Below are 22151 nucleotides of genomic sequence, written 5' to 3'. Positions count from 1 at the left end.
TTCCTTTGTTTTGGATTAATTGATTATTTTCATTATTGCATTTTTTTCTTTTCTATTAGCCTTTTAATTGCTATTCCTTCAGTGGTTTCCCTAGAAATTCCATTATACTTCTTGGATTTATTATAGATTGTCTTAGATTAGTACCTTTATGACTTTCAAAATGTGCAAAACCTTAAAACAATTGAACTCCATTTACCTCTTGTGCTTTTTGTGCTACTATTATATATTTTAAGGCTACATTTACTTCATTCTTTTTATTTTTATTTTATTATAGTTATTGTTTTTAACCCCAAAATTATATATATATATATATATATATATATATATATATATATATATACATTTATTTATCTTAGAGAAGATAAATGGGAGGGAGGGGCAGAGGGAAAGGGAGAAAGTTAATCTCAAGCAGACTCCTCGATGAGTATAGAGCTTGCCTTGGAGTTTGATCTCACACCCTTGGGATGAAATCAAGAGTTGGATCTTAACTGATTGAGCTATGCAGGTGCCCCAGAATTTTATATATATATTTAAAGATTTTATTTATTTATTCATGAGAGACAGAGAGAGACAGAGGCAGAGACATAGGCAGAGGGAGAAGCAGGTTCCGTGCAGGGAGCCCCATGTGGAACTTGATCCCCAGACTCCAGGGTCAGTCCCTGAGCGGCAGGCAGACACTCAACTGCTGAGCCACCCAGGAGTCCCTATATATTTTTAAACACAGTAAAAAACCTTGCCAATCCTCTGTTCTCCCTTTTCTAATCTATTGAACCCATATTTCAAATTCTTGATATAAATAAAGATATTTTTCAGTTCTAAATGTTCATTTGATTTTAAAAATAGATTCCAGGTCTTTGGTAAATACTATATTTATTATTTTGAATGTATTAATCACACATTCATAATTAAAGTTTTTGTATGATACTTTTACTACCTGAATCATCTGTGGGTCTATTTCTATTGGCCCTTTTATTTTTGATTTTTAAGTATTTAGTCCTGTTTTTTTTTTTCCTTAATCATGCCTTATAATTATTTCTTTAGATGATGAATATTGTGGATAAAAAGTTGTAAAAGATCTACATGAAGTAATCTTTCTCCAAATAAGTTGAGTTTTCTCCTAGCATGCAGATGTAGCACAGGTGAATCAGCTTGATATTGTCATAGGCTTTCTTATGATTGACTTCTTTCTGTTTTGCTCCTAACCATCTTATTCCTAGTGTATGACCCTTCTGGTACTTTAGGATCTTTACAAAGGCCTGTCCACCTTGATTGGGCTTGAAATGCAGACTGCATTATGTGGTGGCTGAAATAGTTGCTAGATTTTTAAACTTCCATTTGCTTTTTTCTGCCACATGTCTTGGAGTCTTTCTCTGTATAGAATGTGATCAACAGGGACACCTGGGTGACTCAGTGGTTGCATATCTGCCTTAGGTTCAGGGCATGAACCTGGGATCCTGGGATCGAGTCCCACATCAGGTTCCCACAGAGAGTGTGCTTCTCCCTCTGCCTGTGTCTCTGCCTCTCTCTCTGTTTTTTATGAATGAATAAATAAAATCTTTAAAAAAAGAATGTGATTAATAATTTGGGAGGAATATATGCCCAGTACTCAGGTTTTATTTTCTATGGGATTTTTCCCTCAAGTCCTAAGCTCTGAATGTTGACTTTTGTCTCTTCAGCACAGTTAGGCTGTCATTTTCTTCTTGGGCTTTTCTTCTTTATTCCTATGTACTGTAATTTGGAAAATGCTTTCAGAGAAAAAAGCCAGAATAAATAGCTCTTTTCTAAAATCTCTCTAAAATCATAGACTTTCCTGTTCTGCCTGCATTGATTGTGCTACAATGGCTTCAAACATTTTTTACATATTTAGTGCAGATTTTGTCATTGTATTTGACAAGAAAACTTGTCCAGTGTAAGACACTCTCATGGTAGGGCTTGTAAGTCTTTTCTCAGTTTTAAATGAAGAAATTTAAGCTTGGACAAGTTATGTAAGTTTCCCAAGATCAAATAGATTGTAAAGGACAGAGCTGGGATTTAAACCTCAGTTGTTTAGACTACCAAACTTATGTTCTCATTCATGACACTTACTATATCCTTAATAATAATAGCTATCATGTATTGATTACCTATTAGCTGCCAGGCAGTATTCAAATAATAACTCTGTTCTTTACAAAAATCCTGTCAAAAATATGGTGTTGTCTCTATTTTACAGATGTAGAAACTGAACTTAGAGCCAAGTCTCTTTTTAAAGGATAATAAGAACATAAATGGCCATATGTGGGTGTGAATCCAACTCTTTCAAGCTCTATCTCTGTGTCATCCACCACCCTTATATTAGAAAGTAATTATTAGATGTATGAACTTGGTCAATCATTTCTGTGAGCACTGGAATTCTAATTTGTAAAATGTGAATGCCAATCATTGTTTGGACTCTAATAATGTTTGATTTACAAAGGAGATCATGGGTGAGAAGACTTAATGTAAAACCACATGGTATTTCATAGATAAGAGTGTTAAAAGAGGGACAGTTTTTCTTTCTTTTTTTTAATAAAATAAATTTTTATTGGTGTTCAATTTACCAACATACAGAATAACACCCAGTGCTCATCCTGTCAAGTGTCCCCCTCAGTGCCCGTCACCCACTCACCCCCACCCCCCGCCCTCCTCCCCTTCCACCACCCCTAGTTCGTTTCCCAGAGTTAGGAGTTTTTATGTTCTATCTCCCTTTCTGATATTTCCCACACATTTCTTCTCCCTTCCCTTATATTCCCTTTCACTATTATTTATATTCCCCAAATGAATAAGAACATACACTGTTTGAGGGACAGTTTTTCTACTCAAGCTGTAATGTTAGTGGATTTTTCTTATTATTTGCAAATGATAATTCCCTTAATTTTGATTTTATTTAAATAAGTTTCAACAGTTGCACATTCAGCAGCTACTGTTTGCCTAACACTCCAGGGGAGACAAACAAGTGTCAGTGGCTTAGCCTCTGTCTTCTATTAACCATAGTAATCTCATTTGAGAAACAAAGATCACAGCCCTGAAATTAGAACAAATAGATCAAATGCTATATAAATAGGAATAAACACGTGGCACTGACACTTTTGCTTTGAGTGTTCAGGAAAGATAGAATGAACTTTCAGAGGTCAGACTTTATAGTTCACCTGCCTGAATTAGAAGCCCAGATCTATTGTTTACAACCAAATTACCTTTGGCAAGCTTACTTACCTTTTTATCCTTGTTCCTCATTTATAAAGTGGAGATAATACTAGTACTTAATTAATGGGATTATTGTAGAGAATTTATCCATATGAATGTTTAATACAGTGCCTTCCTCAATATATACTTTTTATAATTCTTAATAATAGAAAACTATTTTCAACTGTTATTACTGAGGATAACAGGATTTGGGTCGAAGAGGTGCAGAGAGGCATTCTAGAGGTAAAGTTTTTTTGAAAAAAACAAAACAAGAGCCCATTTTCCAGATTGCTGATTAGAAATGAGCAGGAAAAAGAATAGCTGGAAACATTTATGTCCACAATTTGGAAAATAGTCTTCGACCCCTTCCTTAAATTTAACATCAGTCTCTAAGCTGTTTGCTAAGCCTAGTTTTATCACCTAAGAATATGAGAGTCGAAGAGGAGGAAGCAAGTAAAGTAGATAATGGTATTTCTCTGAGATTTTTACTCCTCTGTTTCTAGTGGGCTTTTATAGAAACCTTATGAATTCTGAGTTCTTTCTCTCCTTGCCTTCACTCTGGCATTCCAAAGGAATTGAGGGTTACCTGTTCTGGGGAGTTAGGTTCACTTGTATGTAGGATAAAATTCTGACCCCATTTTATTTATCCTTCTAAATCTATAGTTCATAGAGTAGGCATACAAAAAATGCTCATCCCCACATTCCCATTATGCTTAAAACTCACAGAGTGACACTGGGCAACTTCAATTTCACTAGTTCTGTTCTTTTTCCCACTCCATTGCTTTAGGGCTATCTGTGCTGTAACCACATCTGCAGTGACTCAGACCTCTCTGGTGCAGATGTCCTTAGGAGTAAGTCAGTGTGTAGCAAAATCTGTTCATGAGCAGTTGTTTTGTGGGATATGGAGGATTGATAGTGATGATCTAGTGCCTGGAGCTCTGTACCTCCTCCTTCCATCCACAAGCTTCTATGGGCTGACATATGCAGGGATTAGGCCTTATCCTATGTTCAAAGTCTGGTGGAGCATCTGATAAGCCCGGAGTCAGGCCAACATAACAAGAGATTTGAGAAATAGGACAATTAAAAAAAAAATCTAAACAGGCTGAATTGGCAATTCTATCAGAAGCAGAAACAGTAGAAAAACAAACAAACAAAAAAACCCCCAGACCATCAAACAAACCAGATGACCAAAAATCAAATTAATCTAAAAAGAAATCAGGGAAGTAATTGAAATTATGAAACAAAAAGAATCTTCATGCTTTTCTATTGTTTTCAAATATTTCAGCAGTGAATTTGTATTTTTGAAAAAGGGAATTTATTGGGTCACTTAAACTAAAAACAACAACAACAAAAACACACACATACACACACACACACACACAAAAAAAAAACAAACACAGATTGGCTTGATTTAAGTTGCATCTGATGTCTCTAAGAACCCATTATTCAGCTTGGTTTCCCAGTGGCTTTGCAGTCAGGTTACCTCTCCCCACCCCATGAGACCTGGAAGAAGGCTGCTGGCTCATGTCTAGAAGAAAAGAATCTGTGTATCCTTTTTTCATTGGAATGAAATATGCTCAATTGTTGAGAAAAATGAAGTATATTATTGATGGAGCAAGTTCCCAAAAGTCAGAGACATGAGTGAGTCCAGGGTGCCTGGGATAGCAAGACACACACATTTTCCCAAGCAAGAAGCAAGAAGACTGCTGTGCATGGATCTGGATAGATTGCTACATTTACTCTAGCTCTAACAGTCCCTGATCCTCTGGAGATGAGATACTCCTCCATGCCTCCATATCCCATATCCCATCCCAGCCTGATGACCATAGTATGGGGTGTGTTTGATCTAAGTCATCCTTTCAAGAAAATGTAATAATTTTTTTGGTATGTTCTATCTTTGGGGAAATCAACTGGATGTTATCTTTCAGGCACCAGAGTGCCACTACATTAAATCTAGTCCCAGCCTTCTCCAACAGGATGGTTTGTGTCTTTTCTACACAGTCTGCAGAGTTGCTATGATAATTTGCATTAGTGAATAAACTATCCCTTGATCATAAGGAAAGAAGGAGAAATGTGGGAAGAGGTATTTCAGAGCCTGAAATTATCAAATGTGACATCTAAAGTTCCTGCTTTTGATGATAATTTAGAAAGCCTATCACCATCATGTTGAGTATCCATCAAGATCAACTTAGTTTTATTGAATGCTTTCCATGTGTTAGCAGAGTCAAAGGAAAGAAGATAGGCCAGCTGAAGTCACAATCTAGGCCTACATGGAATGGGTTCTAAATGGATCCATGTTTAGAAGTGTTAGGGAGCAAGGTCACTGAAAAGACTCTTAAATGGTTTTTGGGCCACTTGTACCTCCTTCTGATTCATTGGGGTGTTAAGTTGTGGATTCTTGGGCTACAAGATCTGAGTCAGGATCTCTGAGGGAGAAGCTCAGCATTTTAAACATACTTCTTGTTCTCTCCTCACTTTCATGTACACTGAAGTATGAAGACTGTTGGCAGGTCTCCAGGGAAGGCTTCATGGAGGTGGAAGGTAGGAATTGAGCTTGGTGTTGAAAGATGGAGAAGAGCAGGAATGGCTTTCCAGGTAGAGGGAAGCCAGATACAAAGGTGGAGAGACATTCTGTGGATAATGAGAGAAGCAATTTCGTTGGAGCAAACCGTACCAGTTGGGGAATGTAGACAATAAAACCAAAGAACAATTGTGTCACAAGAATAAGAACCAGTATTTCTCCAGCTTCCTACCTTAAAAATTTTGTTTGATTTTTATATATGTATATGTATGTATATACATATATATATGAATTTGATATTTATATGCATAACACATTGTCATAACCATTCATAGAGTTTAATAGCACCTCCCAACTCACCCTTTCTACACATCAGGCACAAAACTCACATTTTCAGGAAAATAAAACAATTAGTGCCATATTCTTTTTTGTTCTGAGATTCATAAAATAACTTATGAAGCATGCAAGCAACAAAATGAACCACTTAAAGTTCTTAAAACATTCTCATCTATAAGGAAAATAAATAGACTAATTTAATCTTTCACAATTAAATTTTATCTTAGAAAATGAGATTTGGGTTTTTCCCACCCTTAGATATCCATTCACACTCTACTTCCATAAAAGTGAGAATGTTCTATGAAAGAATAGGCATCAATAAATCCTGTTATCTTATGCTGTTAAATAATAAAACCCATAGAATTTGCTAGTTTTGAATGATATTGATATAGTAATGATATTTTATATATCATTAATATGTGTAATTGCAAATTTTGCTTCCATCATCACTTTGCATTTGATGTAGTATGGCTCTGTTGATATGTTGGATGTTTTTTATAGTGTTCTTATTCATGTGCAATGAAGAGAGAGATAAACCAGTCGTTCTTCTCTCATCTGTCTCTGATGTTTTCCATGTTAAAAATTAGCTGACCTCCTTGGTGGAGTTCAGGGCACTTGTTAGCCACTGGAAAATCCATAAATCAAACCTGTGTTGAACCTGCTATGTAGCATTGCCAGCAAGTTGAAACTTGTTTGTGTCTACACCTGAATTATATTCTTGTGACTTTGAGGCTCATGTTCAAAGCTACAGTGAATTTTCTCTGTCACTGGCAGCTTAATGGAATGACATATCCTCCTGCTCATTCAGTGAGCTAGCTTTGGCAAATTAATCTTTTATCTGAATTGGCTTTTGACTTGTCTCATTTCCTATTTTTATGTCATATGATAACAAGCATTTAAATTAGGTGAAAGTTCATCAGGCTATTATTACAAGATGAGGTAACAAGCATAAATTTAGTACTATGGTTTAAACTGTGGGTAAGATTCTAAAAAATGGGAGTCACTGTAAAATCAAATCCATACCACTTCAGTAATTCATAATTATCACAAAACGAAGAGTAAAGGTAGGAGGTCATGAGGCATATGAAATCCCCACTTTGCTGGCTAAAAAATCTACTCATTTTTTCTAATTTGAGAAAATATATTCGGATGATCAATGACAATAATCCTTTATTATAAAGATGCCTTTAAATTTAGTCTAACATATAAAATGGATATATTGTTTGCAATCTTTAGTAGCTTATGTGTTTTTCATGTTATGATATTTAGTACTGACCCTGTTGATGGAAGTGCCCCACAGGGCTGTCATGGTTGGTTGGCAATGGGGGAATCCCTTGCAGGGGTGTGACATGATGAACTGATTGATATGTAATCTTAGGATACAGGAGATGGACTGGAGGTGAGGATGGAGCAGGGAGATAGATCATTGAGAAGATTACTTCAGTAACCCAGGGGAAACACAATGTAAGCCTTCTTGGCTGTTGGTAGGAGGGCTTGTGAAGAGGGAATAGCCGAGAGAAGGAAAGTGGCAAGAAGTCTTTGGAAGAGGCCAGTAGGAGGACACATATGGTATTTGTAAGAGACAAATATTGTCAGTGGCATCCTGTCTCCTGAGAAATGTAAAAAGAACAAATTGGGGCAGTAATATGCTCTGTGTGGCAGCCAATATTCAGGTTACCCTGGGGAGAGACATGAAAAACCTCTTGTTTGCAAGGACTACAAGTCATTTCCATCTCCCTGGGCTGAGGGAAAGCCCCAGCTGTGTGATTTCTTAGCCAATTATGGGAACTTGCACAGCAAATGCAGTGCATTTAATGCAAGGCCACAAATCTGGGGCAGCTTTCTGCTTTGAAGATTTTCTTATTTCATCTGCAATTTGCTTTTTACGGTTCTCACTTACAGGGACGTCTGGGGTATCAAGGCAGCCTCTAAGGCACCTTCCTCCTACTCCTGCCTCCATCCTGCTCCTTGTATCTTGAAAGGCAAGTGCTAGACAAGTTGGTGGGTTCCCATCAGGGCTTCACCACCAGGGCATTGAGTTGGCCTCAGAATAAGTGGGACTGGGTGAGGCAGTAGAAGCCCCATACTGGCCCTCTTAGTTGGCTACCAGCCAAGGTGCTTGAACTGAAATTTGGGGTCCCTTTTTGTAAAGAGAAGTGGACTGTAAAAAACTGGATAAATCATAAAAGACATTGAAAGTCTTAAAAAATTGGTTCCAAGGGCTTTCACTATTATTTTATTTCTCATTTTGCCAGTGATTATTTGGTCCTTTTACCTTGAACCATGAGGATAGTGACTCATGACTTTCCCGTCAGCTGTATGCACAGACTTGATTTTAGTTATAATTTACACAGATTATCTGACCTCTTGACTGTCTGTGGGATTGACCTCTAATGACTTCAGCTAGCATGAAACAGTTTGCCCTCCACCCTGGGGAAAAAGGAGACCCTCTTCATTCTCCTTCTTCCCTCCTTCCAAAATAACAATAATAATAAAATAAGTAACTTTCCAAAGTTACATTCAAGGAGACTGGTAAAGCAGAAAGGATCTTCATAACCAGGTCCTAGTGAGAATAGGAGTGTTGCTATCTATGACAGCTGTCCTGGGTGAGCATATCTGGACATAACTGTGGAGGGTGAAAAACATGCCCCCTCTAAAGATAAGTCTACATCCTAATTCCTGGCACTTGTAACTATTATTTTATTTGAAACAAAAATATTTTTTAGTTTTTTTTATAATAAATTTATTTTTTATTGGTGTTCAATTTGCCAACATACAGAATAACACCCAGTGCTCATCCCATCAAGTTATTTTTTAGTTTTTATTTAAATTCTAGTTAGTTAACATATGTTAACTCTGTTAACATATTATAATATTGGTTTCAGGAGTAGAATTTAGTGATTCATCTTTTACATACAGCACCCAGTGTTCGTCACAACAAGTGCCCTCTTTAATACCCATCACCCATTCAGCCCCTCTCCCACCCACTTCTCTCCTTCAGCAATCCTGAAAAAAAATTCTTTGCAGATGTGATTAAGTAGAGGGTCTTGAAATGAAGAGATCATTCTGGAATATCTGGGTGGCTCTAAATCCAGTCATGTGTCCTTCTAAGAATAAGGTAGAGAAAGATTTCATATACATAGAAGAGGAATCTTCTTTGTGATCACAGAGGCAGTAACTAGAGTAGGCCAAGGAATGCTGACAATCCAAAAGCTGGAAGAAGGAAGGGAGGGATTCTCTCTTAGCCTCTGGAGGGTGTGGCTCTCCAGGGAGTGCAGCCCTGCTCCTTCAGGGAGTATGGCCCTGCTGACACTTGATTTTAGCTCAGCAAAACCAGTTTCAGACTTCTGGCCTCTAGAATTGTGAGAGAATAACTTTTGTTTTAAGCCACCAGGTTTGTGGTAATTGGCTACAGCTGCCACAGGAATCTAATTTACAAAGCTGTTTTTCTGCACACGGCTGTACTAAGGAGTCTAGTCAAACTATGGGAAGTGGAACACAGAAAATTTGGGGAGAGTGGAAGGTGCAGGAAGCATCTTCTCAATGCCCTAGTCTTCATAGAGTCTGAAAGTTGAAGTGAAAGCAACAACTTGAAGTCATCTAGTGTCTATCATTTTTTCTGTCTTCTCTCTAATAATTGAATATCTACTATGAATCAAACATTTTGTCAGGCACTGACTCTAAGAGTTCCTCTTTTTCAAAATACCTTCCGTATAAATACAACTTTTCTCACTTGGTAATGACCTTGAATTTTTACCATGCGGATAGGCCTTTCTGATAAGAAAATATTAATTGATAAGGATAACTGAACTGGTAAGGAGACTGATATGCCTTCCTTTTTCTTTCTCCATCAACCATAAGTGGCCAACTGGGGAATCTGGGTGGCTCAGTCAGTTGAGCAGCTGGCTCTTGATTTCAGCTCAAGTCATGGTCTCTGGGTCCTGGGGTTGAGCCCCATATCAGATTCCATGCTCACTGTGGAGTCTGCTTGAGGACTCTCTCTCTCTTACCCTGTCCCTTTCCCCCCTCGCTCACTCTCTCTCAAAGTGGCCAACTTTCCATAGTTCTGAAATTGAACCAAATCAATGAATAATATTGATTGCCTAAGTCTTGAGCTGAAAACAATATCTTGGTAATAGAAGAACAGGAAGACACATGGCCTTGGGTAATGGGAAAATTCCAGATCAAAACAGAGTCAATCTGGGGCGGTGGTTAAGATCTGTTTGTTCTTAAATATTTTCATTGAAAGCATATATCCACATTGGAACAATCTTTTATTTTATTGGTCACCATTTATTTTATTATTTATTTTTTAATTTAAATCCAATTGGCCACCATAGAGTACATACTTAGTTCGAGTACAATAATTTATCAGTTGCATATAACACCAGTTCTTATCATATCACCTGCCCTCCTTATGCCCATCACTCAGTTGCCCCATCCCCCCACCCACTTCCTCTCCAGCAACCCTCAATTTGTTTCCTAGAGTTAAGAGTCTTTCATGGTTTTTCTCCCTCTCAAATGACTTGCCATTCAGTTTTTCCTCCCTTACCCTGGGATCCTCTGAAGTATTTTTTATTTCACATATGAGTGAAACCATATGATAATGGTCTTTCTCTGATTGACTTATTTTGCTCAGCAGAATACCCTCCAGTTCTATCCATGTCGATGTAAATGGTAAGTATTCATCCTTTCTGATGGCTGAGTAATATTCCATTATATATATATACAATGGAACCACATCTTCTTTATCCATTCACCTGTTGATGGACATCTCTGCTCTTTCCACAGCTTGGCTACTGTGGAGATTGCTGTTATGAACATTGGGATGCAGGCAGGCCCCTTTGGTTCACTACCTTATGTCTTTGGGGTAAATACCTAGTAGTGCAAGTGCTGGGTTGTAGGGTAGCTCTATTTTTTAACACATTGGTATGATCTAATTCAAGTCACTAAGGAACTATGCATCTTCAAAGGAAAGGAAGTAGGAAGGGGGAGAGCACAGGCATGAAGAAGTCCTTCATGTAATACACAAAACTGTTTGAATCTCTAAGAACATCTTCTGCCTAGCGGCAGGGGCCAGAAAAAAATTTCATTAGGTTTTGTTCATTGGGCTTCACTTAAAAGCAGAAAGGATGCAGCAGGGGAGATACATCTGCAAACATACCAAACCCACCAAAAGTCTTATTCATAGTTAGAAAGCCCAAGGCAGTCGTTTGGAATGGGTCTCATTTGCACTGGGTAGTGCTTTTTACTCTTTGAATCTTAATTTTCCCATCAGCAGAATGAAAGATTTGGATTAGAGAACTTGAATTCTCTGGCACTAGAGAATTTTAAATGTTAGACCTGAAAGGGGTGTTATAGATCACTTTGCCCATTCCAGCTATTTTACAGATCAGTAGAATAAAACCCAGATTGTAGAAAAAGTTTGCCCAAGCCACAGGCAAGGCATTGGTGAAGCTAGGATTAAAATCTAAAGTCTGGAGCTTCTGGTTCAAGTTCTCTCCATTATCCTATGAATTTTAATTAAGGGAATTATTCATGGATTGATTCATTGTTTATTCATGGATAGATTTCAGGGTTTCTGTAAACCCCCTGAATTTGTATGCCAAAATTTTGTGAATGTCTATACATATTTTTAAAAGAAAGAAAATCTTTAATGTGATCTCCAAAGATGACTAAAAACTTTTCAAAAAACCATCTACCAGTTAACTCCAGAAGGATTAATTGTGCTTCTGCTACATGTCAGGCTTTCTTTCAAAATGGAGCAGTAGACAGCAGCCAGAAGTCCCTGCTCTCAAGGAGCTTATATTTTATAGGTGGGGGTGATAGACGATTCTCAGACAAAATGTATGTCAGGTTGTGATATGTGTATAGGGAAAAATAAAGCAAGGATAGGAACAGGGAGTTCAGCACACCACTTATGCTTTACTTGAATTGAAATTAAATTTTCCCCATGAGTGCCAAAACTCCTTACCCTGACAATTGTGAGCACACCACAATGAAAGGGGCACAGTATGCTGTGTCATAGCTACTTTACTAGGAGTCAGCTAGAGGCAGAGGCAGTGTCCTCAAAAAGGTCCTGATTTTCTCCTTTGGTCATTTTGAGTGATGCCTGTGCTAGGAAGGTGAATGATTCCTTCTCCTGAGCCAGCTGAAGCTGGTTACCAGATCATCACTCACAGGGTGCTACATGCTGTGGTAGAGACAGGGATGGTTTCTACGTCAGCATTATTTATGACTTAAGGTATCACTACATCTTGGGGAGGAAGGGGAGGCAGGGAAACAGCAATAGCTGTTGATGGAGATTCTATGGTTGGAGATGAATAAAGGGTAACCTTTGGTGATTTTTAAAAAAATATTTTATTTATTTATTAATGAGAGACACACAGAGAGAGGCAGAGACATAGGTAGAGGGAGAAGCAGGCTCCATGCAGGAAGCCCAATGTGGGACTCGATCCCGGGACTCCGGGAATACACCCTGAGCCAAAGGCAGACACTCAACTGCTGAGTCACCCAGGAGTCCCCCTTTTGGTGGTCTTTGTTGCTTTTTCAAGCATTTTGAGCTTGATTGTATCTTTACATGGTTCTTAGAGACATGGCCGGTATGGTTAATCCCACTTTAAAGATTTATCATCCAACACACAAAGGGCTGTGTTGGCAGGTTAGAAGCAGGGCAAAGGATTAAAGTCCAGATCCTCTTGTTTCCTTGCAAGAGTCCTTCCTCCTCCTCCCCTCACATCCTTGATTTCATCCCCATCTCCTCTCTTTCCTGCATATAACATATTCAGTCCAGCAGCAAATCTTTCTTGGAAATATTTCTAGAACCTGGCCTCTTTTCATCATCCCACGAGGCCACCCTAGACCAGCCCCCAATTAGCTCTCGCTTGGACTGCAGCAGTAAACCATTAATTGGCCTCCTTGCCACCCCCCCCCCACACTCTTAGCAGCCAAGAGTGACTTTTTAAAATATAAATCAAATCAAGTTATGCTGTGCTTAAAACCTGCTAGTCATTTTCCATTTCTCAGAGTAAGAGCTAAACTTCCTTCAGCAGCCTCCAAGACCCTACATAAGCTCACCTCTTGTTCCCCTCTTCGCCTAATTTCGCCCTTCTTGTCCCTTATATGTGATGTCTTTTGGTAATACTGGTCTCTGCTTTTCCTTGAATTTGGCAAGTACATTGCCATTTGGAGACATTGTGTTTGCTCTTCTCTGTATCTGGGAGCTCCCCCCTGAGATATTTTCATGCTGTCTCCTTAATTTTTTTCAAGTCTCTGATCCTCTGTCTCCTCATGGAGATGTTTCTTGATCATTTGTGTAAAATAGCAACTTTGTCACTCCTTGTCTTCTCATGTTGCTTTATTTTTTCTTCATGATATTTATCAGTACCTGATGTTTTGTGATCATTGTTCATTTAGTCATTGGCTCTCCCATTAGAATGTAACCTCCTTGAGGGTAGTGGCTTTGCCTTATTCACTCTTCAGTGTCAGGCATGCAGTGGTAGATATATTCATTTGTCAAATGAGTGGAAGAATGAAAACATCCTTCTACTCCAAGACTTTATTGAAGCTGTTCAGTGTTGGCTGTGATGATATCACAGGCCAGGGCTGCTATAATGAAATACCATATCCTGGGTGGTTTAAGCAACAGAAATATTTTCCTACATTTCTGAGGCTAGAAGTCCAAGGTCAAGGTGCCAGCATAGTTAGATTCTGGTGAAGCCAGACTTGTGGTGACCTCATTTAACCTTCCTTACCTCCTTAAAGGCCCTGCCTCCAAAACAGTCACATTTGTGGTTAGGATGTCAACATATAAATTTTGAGGGGTGGGATACAATTTAGTGTATAATAGAGGCTAGCATTTATTAATTACCCACTATGTGCCAGGTACTATGCAAAATACATGTTTTCTCATTTAATTATTATCCTTATTTTATAGACAAAGAAACTGAGGGTTACCAAAAAGGTTACCTAATTTCCCAGGACACAAAGCTACTAAGTAAAGAAGTTGTGGCTTGAACCCAGATATAATTCTTTTTTTTTTTTCAAATTTTTATTTATTTATGATAGTCACAGAGAGAGAGAGAGAGAGGAGAGCAGAGACACAGGCAGAGGGAGAAGCAGGCTCCATGCACCGGGAGCCCGACGTGGGATTCGATCTCGGGTCTTCAGGATCGCGCCCTGGGCCAAAGGCAGGCGCTAAACCGCTGCGCCACCCAGGGATCCCAAACCCAGATATAATTCTAAAGACTGTTTTTGTGTTTTTGTTTTTGTTGTTGTTTTCTTTCGTGTGTGGTGTGTGTGTGTGTGTGTTTAATCTATAGTCTATAGATTTTCATTTCATATGGAGGACATAATGGGAATAGTTCCCTTGAAATGAATTTTAAGCTTTTCCATTCAATTCTTCCCATTTTTCTTGCCCCAAAACAAACATTTTCTTTTCAGAAATCTGATTTCTATCACCACAGTTTAGTTTTGCCTATTCTAGAATTTCCTATGGAGGGAATCTTACAATACGTAACTTTATGTCTGGCTGCTTTTGCTCACATGGTTTAAAGATTCATCATTATGTGTGTATCAGTAGTTTGTTTTGATTGCTTGTATAGCATGAATTAATCTCAGCTGGTCAACCATAGACTTCCCTCCAGCATTGCCCAGAATATTATATTAACCCTTGGCCAAAGCTAGGGAATATAATAGCTGGAGGTAAATCATGTTTTTTTTTTTTTTAATATATATGTGTTTGTTTGTTTGTTTGTTTATTTATTTATTTATTTATTGGAGTTCGATTTGCCAACATATAGGGTCCTCTTCTTCACAGTCTTCAAGCTCTAATCAAGATGTTGACTAGGGCTGGTTTTCATCTGAAGGTTTGGTTGAGAAAGAATCTAATTCCAAACTCATGTGGTTGCTGGCAGGATTAAGTTCCTCGTGGGCTGTTGAACTGAGGGCCTCAGTTTCTATTAGGCTGTAGTCTGGAGGTCATCCTCTGTTCCTTGCCATATGGGTTCCTCCAAGATGTCAGCTTGGTTTGTCAAAGTGTACAAGCTGGAAAGGCAACTAAGAGAGCCTGCTAGCTAGCTAGGACAACCTTTTGTAATCTAATTATGCAAGTGGCATTTCAATGTTGCTGCATTCTATTATTAGAAACAAGTTACTCAAGGGGAGGGGATTATACAAGGCCACAAATAGCAGGAAACAGAGATTATTTGGCACCATCTTAAAGGCTGCCTACTACAAGATTTGAATTTCTGGATCATAGAATGGGTGTATAAATAACTGCATACAGAACTGATAAGCTCCTTTCTACAGTAGTCGTATTTCTTGACATTCCCACCAGCAATGTATGAGAGTTCCAGTTGCCTTAACTCCTTTCCAATGCTTGGTATTATCAGACATTTATCTTTTAACCTAACTAGTGGTATAAAATTGTATCCCATTAGGAATTTAGTTTACATTTCTTTTATAGCTAATGACGTTGAGCATCTTTTAATTGTTTATTGGGCATTCATGTATCTCTTTTGTGACATGTCTAAATTGTTTCCTTTTTTTGTGGGGGGTAGTTTATCTTTATATTATTAATTTGTAAGGATTCTTTCTGTATTTTGGTTGTAAGTCCTTTGTCAAATAAATATATCACAAATATTGTCTCCCAATCTGTAGCCTGCATTTTTATTTTTCTTAATTGTGTCCTTCAGAGGATTAAAATTATACAATGTATGTTTTTTGACTACAACAAGCTTAATTTAAAAACTATTAACTAGATCTGAAATCGATATTTAGAAATTAAACATGCCTCTAAATCACAAAAATAAGTTTTAAATATTTTGAAGTAAAAGAAAATGAAAACATAATACACAAAAATCTGTGAGATGCAATTAAAGTGGTATTTAAAGGTAGATTTGTAGTTTTAAATGCTTATATTAGAAAAGAAGAAAGGTTTAAATTAATGACCAAAAGTTCCCCCTTAAAAAGCTGTGGGGGAAAACAGCAAAGTAAATCCAGAGTAGGTAGATAGATTAAAATAATACATATAAGAACAGAAATCATCATAATTTTTAAAAAGATAAAGAATAAAAGAAACTAACAAAGCCAAAAGCTATTTTTTTTTCTGAAAAGATGAACAAAACCAACACCTAACTAGAACAACTAAAGGGGAAAAGGCAATACAAACTACCTATAATTGATATGAACGAGGTCACTTGATGGGATCAGCACTGGGTGTTATACTATATGTTGGCAAATTGAATTTTTTTTAAGATTGATTTATATTAATTAATTTATTATTTAATTATTTATTTAATTTATTTATTTATGAGAGACACACAGAGAGAGAGAGAGGCAGAGATGCAGGCAGAGGGAGAAGCAGGCTCCCTACAGGGAGCCCAATGTGGGACTTGATCCCGGGACTCCAGGATCACGACCTGAGCCAAAGACAGATGCTCAACCACTGAGCCACCCAGGTGTCCCTGGCAAATTGAATTTAAATAAAAAAATAATTAAAGAATTAAAGAAAGGAAAAGATCTTATCACCACAGATCTTATAGACACTAAAATGATAATAAAACTGTTATGGACAACTTTATGCCAATAAACTTGACCACTAGAAAAAAATGAAAACTTTCTTGAAAAATAAAACTTCTTAAAATGAATACAAGAAGAAATAGAAAAAATAAAGAGCCCTACATCTATTTAAGTAGTTTAATTCATGATTAAACACCATTCCCCAAAGAAAACCTGGGTCCAGATAGATTCACTGTTAAATGTGATCAAACGTGTAAAGAAGAAATAATTTTATCTTACAAAAACTCTTTAATAAAATACAGTAGAATCCTTTCCAACTAATCTAATGAGGCCACATGTCACTTTTTACAGTTTTGGTGTCTATAATTTTCTTAATGTATCCTGAATATTTTGGACAGAAAGTTTTGGACAAAAAGTTTTAGAGACTCTGTATTCTGTTATCTTCCTTCAAAGAGAATTGAGTTTTTATTTTAGTAGGGAGTTAAATTACTGCCAGAGCACTGTTCTTTTTTTTAAAAAACATTATTTATTTATTTATTTGAGGGAAAGAAAGTGAGAGAGAGAATGAAGAGGGAGAGCAGCAGAGGGAGAGGGAGAAGCTCAGGCTCCCCAATGAGCAGGGAGCCTGATGCAGGACTAGATTCCAGGATGTTGGGATCATGAGTTGAGCCAAAGGCAGATTCCCAACCAACTGAGCCACCCAATTGTCCCAGCTTAATTTTATTCTTTGTCTGAGTGAGTCAGTTTGGGGTTTACCCTCAATTCTAGGGGGTGGTTTTCCCTCCTGAAATTTCAGTGGAGAATCTGAGATGGTTGCCAAGGCCCTATAACTTGGTGAATTTGAATTCCAAACTTTGTCTCTCTTGTGACAGGCAGCTACTGATATTTCTGTTCAGCTCTTTCAGTCTTCCAGCTGTTGTTTTCCTCTTTAGTTCCTTCATATCTTATCTCATTAACATGCAGTACAAGCAATAAAAAATGTGAAGATTGCCTATATACAGATTTGGGGGCTTTCTCTACTCTGATTTCTTCTTTTTCTAGATTTCCTCCTCAATTTCTAGACCCTCTGTCAACCTTAAACTCTTTCCTCCAGCTCCTCAGGTCAACAAAACTGGAGCTTTCCCTTTGAACTCTATCTACCAAGAATCTTACCACATAGACTGGAGAGTTTTCTCAGGGTGAAGTGCAAATAGTTGTGGCTGGCTCTCAACCATGGAAGATTCCTTCTTTCAAGGTTGACTCTCCCCCAGTTTCTTCTTGTTTTCATCTGTTCTCTAGAGTCTTTAAACAGTTGTTTTTACATTTTTTTCGAGAGTTTATAATTGTTATAGCTAGAGGTTAATCTCCTGAAGCCTACTTTACCATTATTAGAAGCCAGAAATCATTGTCCATTATTTTTTTTAACAAATATTATGGCTGTAATAACATTATAGAATGTGTCATAATGTGGGAAGTGCTAATAGATACAGGATCCCTGGGTGGTGCAGTGGTTTGGCTCCTGCCTTTGGCCCAGGGCACGATCCTGGAGACCCGGGATCGAATCCCACGTCAGGCTCCCGGTGAATGGAGCCTGCTTCTCCCTCTGCCTGTGTCTCTGCCTCTCTCTCTCTCTGTGTGTGACTATCATAAATAAATAAAAAAATAAAAAAAAGAAAGAAACAAGTATACATTTCTGTGACATTACAAAGTGGGGGAAGGATTAGCTCATCCCTGGGATAACTTAGAATGTTTCTCAGAGAAGATGGCCTTCAGAGAAAAACAAGACTGGGTCTTGAAAAATATACAGATATTCACCTACACATTCAGGAATCTGAAGAAAAGATATGTAGAGAAAAGCATATGATAGTGACATGAAAAATGGCAGGTAGCTTTGTGGCATAGAAAGGAAGTTTGCCAAGGGCATTTAAATGACCCCAGTCTAAGCCCTTCTTTACAAATGAGGAAGTTGAATTTTATACAGCTAATTCATAGAAAAATAAGGACTCAAATCCCTGTCATTAGACTCCTAGCCAAGATTTCTTCTGATTTTATCTTGTTATAGTATGTTTTGGACACTACATAGTGGTATTACTGGTCCTGAGTATGGTATCCATAGTCCTCGGGTACCTGGCCCAGTTTTATATAGCCAGCATATTCTCTATCCAAAGTGTTACCATCATCTGCCCTTGGTGCTCATGTCTGCATGCTAATCTTTGCTTCTATTGTGTCTCCTACCTAAATAGTTTTGATTAGTATCTTCTTCCTGTCCATAATTCTTTGTATCACCTATGGATCATCTAATCTCTGCCATGTATTGTTCTCAGCATTGTGATTACAAGCATGAAAACAATATAGTTCCTGTCTTGCAAAAATATGGTGGAAAAGGAAGAGGATGGACCAAGTAACTATCACCTGGCATGATAAGAACTTTGATTAGGAAAATAGTAAGGGGTATGGGAACATACAAGAAGGGGACCACATTTATTTGGGATAGGGTATGTGTATCACAGAAAACTTACTGCAGGAAGTGATGTCCTTATCAAGGACCAATGGAACCAGATGATAGGAAGGGAGGAGGAAGTGCCATAGGTGGATGAAGAGGAGAGTGCATAGGATTTATCTGGGAAACCAAAAGGTGATTAAATATGATTGAGACTTAGAGAGCTGGTAAAGGAAGACATTGGAGAGGTGAACAGGACCCATCTTAGCAAGGGCCTTGTTTGGAATTTTAAGGTATTTGGATCTTATCTTGAGGATATGGAGAAGTATTAGAAGTTTTAACAGAAGTTTGACTCATATTTTTGTCTCATCACTTGGACAGTATGTAGAGAGTCGTTGGAGGGAGAAAGAGTGGGATCTGGAAGGCCCATGAAGGCACAATTATAGTGATTTAGACAAGAGAGGGTTGTGTGGATTCGATGGTGGCAGTGGAGATTTAAATGACATAATTGAGATATATTTTGGAGGAAAAATCTGAAAATTTTGAAAGTGAATTGGATATAGGTATTCAAGGAAAAAGAAAAGAGATTGGCTCCCAGTTTAATGACTTGAAAATCTGAGTAGATAGTGGTACCACTTAATGAGATGGGAAAGGCTAGGGAGGAAGTGGCTGGTGATGGATGGTGGGGTCATGAGTACTACTTTGCAGTGATTGATATCAAATTGGGAGCTAAAGTTCAGAGCTGGGGATACAGTTTGAATGTTGTCATCTTATAATGGCATTCAAAGTTCTAGGATTGTTTGAGATCACTCAGAGATAAAAGAGGACTCATTGGCTGGGCTATCAACACTGATAGGATGAGTAGAGATGGAGACTTCCTTAAAGACAATAGGAGGAAACAGTCAGTTTCCCTCCTGCATATACAAGTGCACATTAATATTATAAAGGCCCTGATAAGATCTGTAGGGAGGGAGCATTTTATTTGTCTCACCCAGCCCTTTTAAAGCTTATTTCCTCATAGAACCCTCTTTAGCAAGAATTCCTAATCAATTTTCCTTGAAAATGCACCTATAGGTAGTGATACCTACTAAGACATTGCATAATAGGTCCTGCATGATAAGGATCATGATATTTAATCTAGCTGAGACAGATGAGAAATATCCCTCCAAGCCAGTTTTCTATAAAGAAAAAAAAATACATCATGTAATTGGGGAAGCTAGAATGAGTGGACAGAGGCTTATGGTTTAGGATTCTAGTTTCTTTGAACAGAGGTCTTTAATCATCAGAATATGGCATTCTGGTTTTCTTGACATGAACTCTGGGGAATCTAAGGCTGCCTGGATACAAGTCTTTAATTTTATTTAGAGGAATTGAACAGGTAAACTATTTTGTGCCAGGTCCTGTGCTTCAAGAGCAGATCAGTGTAGGAAGCAGGTTCTATCATGATCCTCACTTCACAGATGAGCCATTTGAGATTAAAAATGGTTATATAAGTTGCACAAGTAGAGGAATTTGGATTCAAACTTAGGTCACCTGGGTCCACGCCCATGCTGGGTAACACTCCGCTATACTGACCAGCGGGCACTGAGCCCTGAGACTTTTTCTGTGCTGACCTGCCTTCCTTTTGTATCTTCCTGATTTGACTTTTGAGGTGAGGGACTTGAAACCCTGGAGGATACCACTCTGATTTCCTTCATGAGGGGATTCCTGGGGCCCTTGACATTCCCCTCATAGGTGGCTGCTTGAAAGACATTTTTAGAAAACCATCTGAGGCTTTGACTTTGTAATAGTACCTCGAGGCAGTTCAGACCCTTCACCTGCAGGGCTTTAGCATGGAAAATGCACTTAGCCCCACTGAACTTTTGGGATGATGACCAATTGCTATGAAGGGCTCGGATGAGAGGTGGCTGCCCAGGGAGACAGCTGTGATCAAGCCAACTGCTTCCCACAGCCAGCCCTGCTTGGCTGTGGGCTTCAGCACATACTGTGCTTGCAGGCAGTGCTTTTTAGTCTCTGGAATGTTTTTTATGGTCTTTGAGCAATGTGACTGGCACTGGCAAGTATTGCCATCTCTTTGACCTGGGGCCTGGTGTCCTGTGTTCCCCACTTCTCCTGTTCTCTGTGTGTGCTTGTTTAAATTTCAACATATCTAGAGGCCTCCTTTTTTGGGTAATTTTCTAAAGGTCCTTTCATTGTGACTGGTGCTGATCTTTGTTCTCTGGACATTCCTTGGACTCTTAGATTTACCATCTATAACATGGGGGTGGGGTTGGGTTAGATGTCCTCAAAGGTTTTCAAAAATAGCAATAACATGGCCAAAATTTCCTGAGAGTTTACTATGTGCTAGAGCTTGTCCTTTTTTTGTTCAAGATTTCATTTAATCCTCCCACCAGTCAGGAGAAACTGAGACAGAGAGAGAGGTTGAAGTACCTTGCCAGAGAATACACAACTGGTGGGAAATGGTTAGAATTTGAATCTTAGTTGATGACAGAGTCTTCATAGTTGTGCTGTGCCTGCAAGCGTGATACAGTACGCTCAGAAGGTTTGGGTGGTCCCATTTCACAGGCTGGCCATGGAGGCCTACGAGGGGCATGTTCCCAGAGGTAGGCTGCTAAAAGGGAACTTTAGAGCAGAGCTTCTTACCCTAGGGTTCATGGACAGATAGGGGGACAGCAAGTAGATTTCATGCAGGTCCCACAATCTTCTTCAAACTTTATTAGGAAGTGCATGTTTCGGTGCATGTGTGCCTTTTTCCTGGGATGGGGTTCATATTCCTTTGTCTGATTCTCAAAGGGGTCCATGGCCTCAAAACATAAGATATGTGGTCATTCTTGACACTTGTGGGATCTTACTGAGAATCTGATCAAAGCTAAGGCTGCTCTCCCAGCAAAAAATAACAACAAAAAATCAAAACAAAAACCTTTGAGGTGATTAGGGATGACCATCTTAGCTTATAAAAAAGGAAGTGGAAGCTCAGAGAGGAAAATCATTTGCTCACAGAGTGATGATGGAGTAATAATAGATCTGCTGTTGGTAGCAATGGTGATTATGATGGCAGCAGTAGCAAAAACCAGCTACCAAGAACATAGAATGTTTAAGGCACAGCCCTAACCATGGTGCAGGGATTGTCTCCTTTCACCCTCATATCAACCCTAT

Source organism: Nyctereutes procyonoides, unplaced genomic scaffold, assembly GCF_905146905.1.
Source record: "Nyctereutes procyonoides isolate TBG_1078 unplaced genomic scaffold, NYPRO_anot_genome, whole genome shotgun sequence".
In the NCBI taxonomy this organism is placed as follows: domain Eukaryota; kingdom Metazoa; phylum Chordata; class Mammalia; order Carnivora; family Canidae; genus Nyctereutes; species Nyctereutes procyonoides.
Note: the sequence above shows the minus strand (reverse complement) of the source record.